Consider the following 6,929-nt stretch of genomic DNA (forward strand, 5'->3'; position numbering starts at 1 on the left):
CCCTTCCGGCTGAAGAAGGTTGCAGAGCCTTCCTGATGGGAGGAAGGGACGGGACAAGGCGACTGATCGAGGTGAGCAGGAGGGCTCTGAGAATGAGAAGCTATTCTCATGGCTCTGCTGGGTCCTGAGACGCGGCCTAATGCATCCAAGGGACTCGGCTGACGTTTGTTAAAAGGAGGCCCAAGTCAGATATTCTGAGGGAACAGTCACATTCCCATGGCCCAGCCTGGTCCCCAGGGTCCCAGCCCCCTTCCTGGACTTCGTGCTCCGCCCCCCCCAGCCGCTCTGAACATCTGAGTAACAAACGTGTTCCTGTGTGGGATCCAAGCCGACTTCAGACTTCCCCAGGTCAAGGTCTCACCTCCTCCCTCCTATTCCAGAGCAGAGACGATGCTGACAATTGGTTCCAGACTTTTGTCTCGGCCAGAGATATTTTGCTTCTCATCAGGCACAGAAAGCCCTGCTCAACTCCCGGGGCCACGGCCCCAAGCTGGCCAAAGGCTCTCCCTCTCGGGGATTTCACAGACCCACCAAATGGTGGCCCCGGGTCTCATCCTCTGCAGAGAACACCTCTTTCAACCTTCTACCCAGCCTGTTTTAATCCTGGCAGAACAGAACAGGTAGACCAGTGTCCAGGAAGGGCTGGCTCCTACACCCCGAGAGAAGAAAACCCAGTTTCAGCGTCTGGGGCAACTCCCGTTGGACTGGGTGAAAGGGGAGGCTTTCTCCAAAGGAACCAGAGACCGGACCCTCTCCTGCTCAGCTCAGCTGCAACCCTGTATTATGAGATAATCAGCACAATTTGGCACCAGGAGAGAAAAGGGCTCTCAAGATTGTATAATCTACCAAAATTAGAGGAAGAAATGGCTTAGAAATCATGGAATCAAAACCCCTTACTGACAGAGGTGGAAACAGAGGTCTAAAATTTTGGAGGCTTTCACCTGCCTGAAATCAGCCTAAACTATTTCTGACTTTCACCAGAAGCCCAGTTTGCATCCAAAAGGGTATCTGTGGGATGAATGCACTTGCCCTTGGGCCAAAGCCAGGACTAGAACCTGGGTCTGTGCCTCCAGGCTCATAGCCTTTATGCTTCGGGCTCTCTGCCTCCAGGGACTGTGCCTGTCACGACTGGTTTGCTTCCTCCGGGGCGCTCAAGCACTGGGGCAGAAGCAGGTGGGTGATTTGTTAGACAGTGAGTCCTAGGGGCCGCCTGGCACAGTCTGCCCTCCAGATGGCAGCCAGCTAAGTCCAACAGGGCTGCGGGGCAGGGGAGCATGTGCTCTGGTTTATGGGGGATCCAGGTGGGCTGGCTCACCTAAGGCGGCGGGAAGTTTCCAGGGTCTAGGGAACTGCTACCTCTCCCCCCTCTCCTAGCCACACCCTCCAAGAAAATACAATAGAGCAGGCTCTTGGCTCACTCGGGTACCCACCTTGGGCACCTGCCCTTTGGGGAGGGATAGCTCAGTCCACCAAGGATTGCCAGCAATAGAGAAAAGAAGGCAAGAGATGTGGGATGGGAGTGTGGTGTCACAAATCCTAGCTGAAAAGCCAGAAAGCCTCAGTCACCGCTGGGTGTGTGTGTGTGTGTGTGTGTGTGTGTGTGTGTGACTTCTGAGCCTGTTTCCTCGTCTTCACGACGTCCTGATTGGATGTTCCCTCAGGGCCCCTTGTGACCCTCAGAAATCTAGGATTCTCTTCTTCCTCACTCTAGTGTCCCTAGTAATTAATACACAGTAGGTACTCAAAACAAGTCACTGAATGAATGAATGAATGAATGAATGAATGAATGAATGAATGAAATGGATATTCCGTGAGTCCAAAGGGCAAGCGGAGGCTGGGAAGGCAATTCTTCCCTCTGGTGTCCACCCAGGTGTTCGCCCTGAACACCACCGAAGCCACGGGTCTTGGAAAAGCCCCAGCAATGCAGGAGCCCTTTGCAAACTGGCTTCCTCTCCCAGATGCACAGATGTGGCCGGAGGGGCCACAGGAAGCGGGGAAATGTGCCTAAAGGGGAGAGGGTGGCCTGGACCCCCAACAGGAGCAGATCGCCGGACGCGTGCCCTCTTACCGCCTGACTCCTCTCCTTCCAGCCCCTCCTGGCCCTGTCTCCACTCAGTCCTCTCCCTGCCCTCCCTGCACCCCTCCCCCCCCTCACTTGCTCCCTCGCTCAGCCCTACCACCCGTCCTCCCTCCTTTGTGGAGGCTCTCAGCCCTCTGCTGGTCCCGGGGCTGCCCGATCCTGTTAGCCAGGAAGACTCGGGGGGGGGGGGGGGGGGGGGCTTAGATGAGACCGCCAGGGTGGGTCAGGAGCCTCAGGCTTTCTCAGGGTCCAGGCAGGGAGGGCTTTAAATTCTGGTGTGCGCTCAGCCTCTTGAGGCTACCACCTCTCTGAGGGAAGCTGGAAGTTGCCAGTGCATTTCTCTCTACCTCCTAACCCCGCGTCCCCAGGGAGATGTTTCCTTCTGGCCTTCCCTGGGCCTTCCCTACACACACTCCCGCACAGAGCCAGATGAGGCAGGAAACTGCCCTCTCTCTTCCAGCTCGAGACTTCTCTCGAAGTACTGTGTGTGTGTGTGCGTGTGCGTGTGCGTGTTTTCGTTGGTGTGAGAGCACACGCAATGTGGGAGTGGCATTGAGGGTCCTGTGTAGGATGAACTGGGTGTACATGCGGTGTACCTGCGGGATGAGATACACGTACCTGTAGTGTGTTCGAGTGCGTGGCACGACAGAACGCGTGGTGCGTGTGTGTGAGGGAGTGTGTGCGGTGCGGTATGCACGGATGGATATGCGTTTGGGGCGTTCGGGGCACGTCTGCGGGGTGTAGTGGGGGGGCAGCTGGAGCGAGGAAGCCGCCGCCTGGGTTCCAGGTGGGAGCTGGCTACCCAGGGTCTGGGAGCCAGAGAAGCCAGGGATAACCAGTCTCTAGGCAACCATGTTGGGGGGGGAGGGGAGGCGATATGGAGGTGAGGAATGGGCAGGAAAAGGAGGGAGGCTGAGAATTGAAGAGGGGTTTCCATGGCAACTGCCAGGGAGGTCACGTGCGAAAGGCTAAGTTGCGGAAACAGATACACACATCCGCGCATCCACAATATGAGGGCAGCGGGCCCCCGGGGCGGGGGTCCTTCCGTAGAGGACGGGAGCGGCTCACTGACCCATCTCCGAACCTGGAAATCCGGGCCCAGCCGGAGGGCCCAACGCTGGGGAGACAAAGGAAGTAGAGGAAGAAAGAGGCCACAGCCGCCCCCCCCTCCGCACCCCCCCATGTGGGGGGTTTGGCAGCAGGGGCCTGACCGGGGCCCAGTTCTCCTGCACCGCCGCTCCCTGCGCCCACCCTCGGGTGCTTTCCCGACCAGCCACCACTTGTAAGAGCCAGAAGCAAGCGCCAGGAGCCAGAGCCGCCCTTCCAACTGTCCAGGGAAGCCCAGCAAGACACAATGGGGGAGGCTCAGCCAGGGCCGGCCCTGCTGGGGAAAGGGGCTGGGCGTGAGGAAAGGAGAGAACCGGGGATCGGGGAGGCCCCCTGGAAGAAAAACAGGACTGGATAAACAAGAAGGAGGGAAAACAACTGAGGCAGACATTCTCACGAATCCACGCTTGGAACCCCAGCCCTTCTTTACCTCCCCACCCCCCCCCCGCCGCCCCCCAGCCCCTTGCCCACCGCCCTGCCCCAGCCCCCACGCCACCCAAGCACCAAACCAGCCGTCCCATTTTGCATGGCTCCGTGTGTCTACACTCGCCTCCAGCCACGTCCCCGTCTTCACATGCCCACGCTCCACTCGAGTGTCCACGGCCGCCCAGTAACAAAGGGGAGGCTCCCGCTAGATCGGGGTGGGAGCTGCCCCTTCCCCTTCTCCAAAACACCGTAGCCCCACGCCCTGGGCAGAGGCGAGGGCGCTGCCGTCACCGGATTCACCGGCACCCACCGCCTGGCGGGCCTCCCCCGCCAGAGGCCACGCTCCCCTTCCGACGCCCACCGCGCCCCCCCCCCCGGGTTTACAGCCCCCAGCGCGTTCCCGCCGCCGGGGCTGCCGGGGGCCCTCGGGGGCCGCTCACACCCACCGAAACAAACAAAACGCGGCAGCTCCCGGCGCCGCCGCGCTCGGTCCCCACCCCGGCCTCCTGCCGTCCTCGGAAGAAGCGCCCAACTTTGCCTCCCGCCGCCGCCGCTTACCTGCACAGCGCGGGCCCCTCGGAGACAATCCCCGGAGGACGCACGGAGTCCGAGGAGCTGGGAGTGGCGGGGCTGGGGGCAGGGCGGTGGGAGAGGCTCTCGCGTGTTTCCCGCCTCCCCTCCTGCGCAGGGCTGGGGCGGGCGGGAGCGGCGCGGCCGGCGCGGGTGGGAGTGGGGGGCGGGGCTCGGCCGGGCCGGGCTCCGGGAAGGGCCGCCGCGGTGTCACCGGGGAGCGTGGCGCGTCCGGGGTGAGGGTGGGCGCCTCTGGGGGGGGGGGAGTGGGGGGGGGGGGGAGGCAGGCCCCGCTCCCCGCTCCAGAAGCAACAGGAGACCGCCGCCGAGGGGGCGGGCCCGCTCCCGGGATCTGCCGCCAGCTGCTGCTTTTTGGTTTTCCTCCGGGGACGGTGGGAAGGCAGCGAGACAAACACAATGACAGAGCTAGTGTCTCTCCGAAATAGTAAACCGAGGGGAACGGGGAAATAACCCAGCACCAGACACAGCAACCCACGTTAATTGGGAGCCTTGGCAATTAGGGGGAATGCGTACCGAAAGCATGAATGGCTGTGTCGTAGGCGCCTGAGCCCGCCCTGGTTGTAGCTGTCATTTTCAGCTGGAGCCAGGTGGGGGGCGCTCACCCGAGTGACAGGTGTGCCGCCTAGAACCTCCTCTTCAGGGCCCCTCATCCTGGTCCCGCCAGGTCGCAAGACTGCCCCCCCCCCCCAACCCAGTCCTCAGGGTCCAAATTTAAGATGACATCTGAATTTCAAGATGTAAATCCTGGCCCTGCGACTCTCCCCGGGAGGTAGCCTTGAGCAAATCGCTAAAGGAAGCTCTTGAGCCTCAGTTTCCTCACGGATGACGATGGCTGGGTTACACTCACCTCCTGGGAGGCTTAGCCCAGGAGCTCAGAGTGAGTGCTCAATAGTCCGGTACAAAGGCCCTGAGGCAGAAGGAGCAAGCTGCTCACTCCTCAGGGCTGTGAGCAGCAGGGCTCATAAGAGGGGAACAAGTCGGGCAGGGGCAGAAACTGGAAGGACACAGTAAAGGCTGGCTGGCCACACAGTCGTAGCCGGGAAGTCACGTTGCCTGCCACGAGGCTGTCAGGGTGACAGGGGTTTCCTGAGAGAGACTGGTTGTCCACACCTAGGCGGGACCACAGAGACTTTCTTACAGACCCTGGGACAGAGGGATATGGCCAGGAAGAGACCCAGCCCCACCTCCAACACCCCCAGCTCCCAGCCTCAGTATTTTCATCTGCAAAATGAAGGAGACTAGGTAATTTTTAACAAATGAGAAGTTCTCAAAATCCCAAGGCAGGACATACTCAAGAATTCAAAAAGGCTCTGCACAGATGTGGACGCCATCAAGGAGTACTGAGAACAAGTGGGTAGCCCCCCCTCAGGGAGACCGGCAGGGGGACAGCTCCGTCCCGTCGAGCACAGGACCTTGGACAAAACGGGCATGGTTCTGGGACAGTCCCCAAGTTCTGTGGGTGCCTCCGAACGCTAAAACTCTAAGGCTGGCTCCGATCCTGGCGAATCCACGGGTCTTGACGGGGACCCAGTAACCTTTCTGTCCCTGTCTTTTCCTCTACAAGTGAGAAGTTGGTGACAGCTGTCCTCCATTGTCTTCTGCTCTCGGTGGGGGGCGGGGAGAGACGAAACCACACCACTTGGTAGGCTCATGTCCTTGGGCAAGTGGACTCATCCTTCCCAGATGCCCTTAAGTGCCATTTGGGCCATTTCTCTGTGCTGCTTTTTCAAAGTCCCCTACTGGTGGAGACACATCAAACCCAGGGCTTGGCACACCTGTTGGGGAAAAAGGAACCCCAAAGCGAGGTCACCTGGAGTACCAGCCCCTTTTCCGCCAGAGAATTCCAAGGCGTTTGGCCACACGACTTCCTGGGGACACCTGCCGCCACGGCTGCCTGGCAAAAGGCTGCAGAGGTCGAACAGGACCTCCGATCCCTGGAGGAAGGGCCACGGCTTGCCTCTCAAACGGTGCTTCTTCACAGTCCCTCCAGGACCACTGAGGAAGAAGTGCGGGGCGGCGTAGCTATGATCCCGCTCAAGCTTGTTCTAGGAAGGGTAGCATCTCCCTCCAGGGGGAGAAAAGGGGCATCCAGCCCCTATGAAATGTGGGCGTGAGGCAGGAAGGGTCACCAGCTGTGCTGTTCTTTCGGCGCGTTTATTGATGTGAGGAGCCACTCTGCCCTGGGCCAAGCTCCAGGATCCAACAGTGAAAGGAAAGTCAGGGTCCCTCGTGGCTAATGGGTGAGACAGATATTTATCAACTGGTCCTACAAATAAGTGTGCAAGTAAAACCTGGTCCAGAGCCCTGAGGATGTAGCATTTGAAAAGCAAGCCAAAGGGTCAGGTGGTGTTAAAAGAGAGGAGGTGAAGGAGCCAGAAATTGGAAGGACAGACAGGAGTGGGAAAAGATTCTGACATACCAACGGAAGCAACATGTGCAAAGGCCCTGAGGCAGAAGGAGCACGGCACGGAAGGAGCCACGGTGGCCCTGGAGCAGGGGTGACGGGTCGCAGAAGGAGACAGATGCCAGATCAGGCAGGCCTGGTGGTTCCTGGGCAAATCCAGCTTTTATCCTCAGGAAACTGGGAAGCCACTGAAGGGCGGTAGGAAACCCGTTGCAAGCGAGAGCTGGGGAATGGCCAGCTTAGGATGCAGGGGCCGCCCCTCAATGAGGAGCCAGGGGCTGCGAGGAGAGCGGTGCCCGTGTAAGGCTGAGACACAGGGCC

The 6,929-nt window shown here is 59.8% G+C and overlaps 1 protein-coding gene across 3 annotated transcripts in view; it reads right to left on the minus strand.

Annotated features, from left to right (window-relative positions):
• Positions 1 to 4,322, minus strand: part of FXYD6 (FXYD domain containing ion transport regulator 6) — a 31,434-nt gene extending 27,112 nt beyond the window's left edge. The window contains exon 1 of one of the 3 annotated variants that reach the window (XM_023239149.2): positions 4,172 to 4,322. The gene's annotated coding sequence lies outside the window, so the exon portion shown is untranslated. Of the gene's footprint in view, positions 1 to 3,737; positions 3,905 to 4,171 lie in introns of those variants that run through there. The other 2 variants (XM_023239148.2, XM_019811350.3) reach the window with 2 other exon arrangements.
• Between the last annotated feature and the right edge of the window lie 2,607 nt (positions 4,323 to 6,929).

Source organism: Felis catus, chromosome D1, assembly GCF_018350175.1.
Source record: "Felis catus isolate Fca126 chromosome D1, F.catus_Fca126_mat1.0, whole genome shotgun sequence".
NCBI lineage: Eukaryota > Metazoa > Chordata > Mammalia > Carnivora > Felidae > Felis > Felis catus.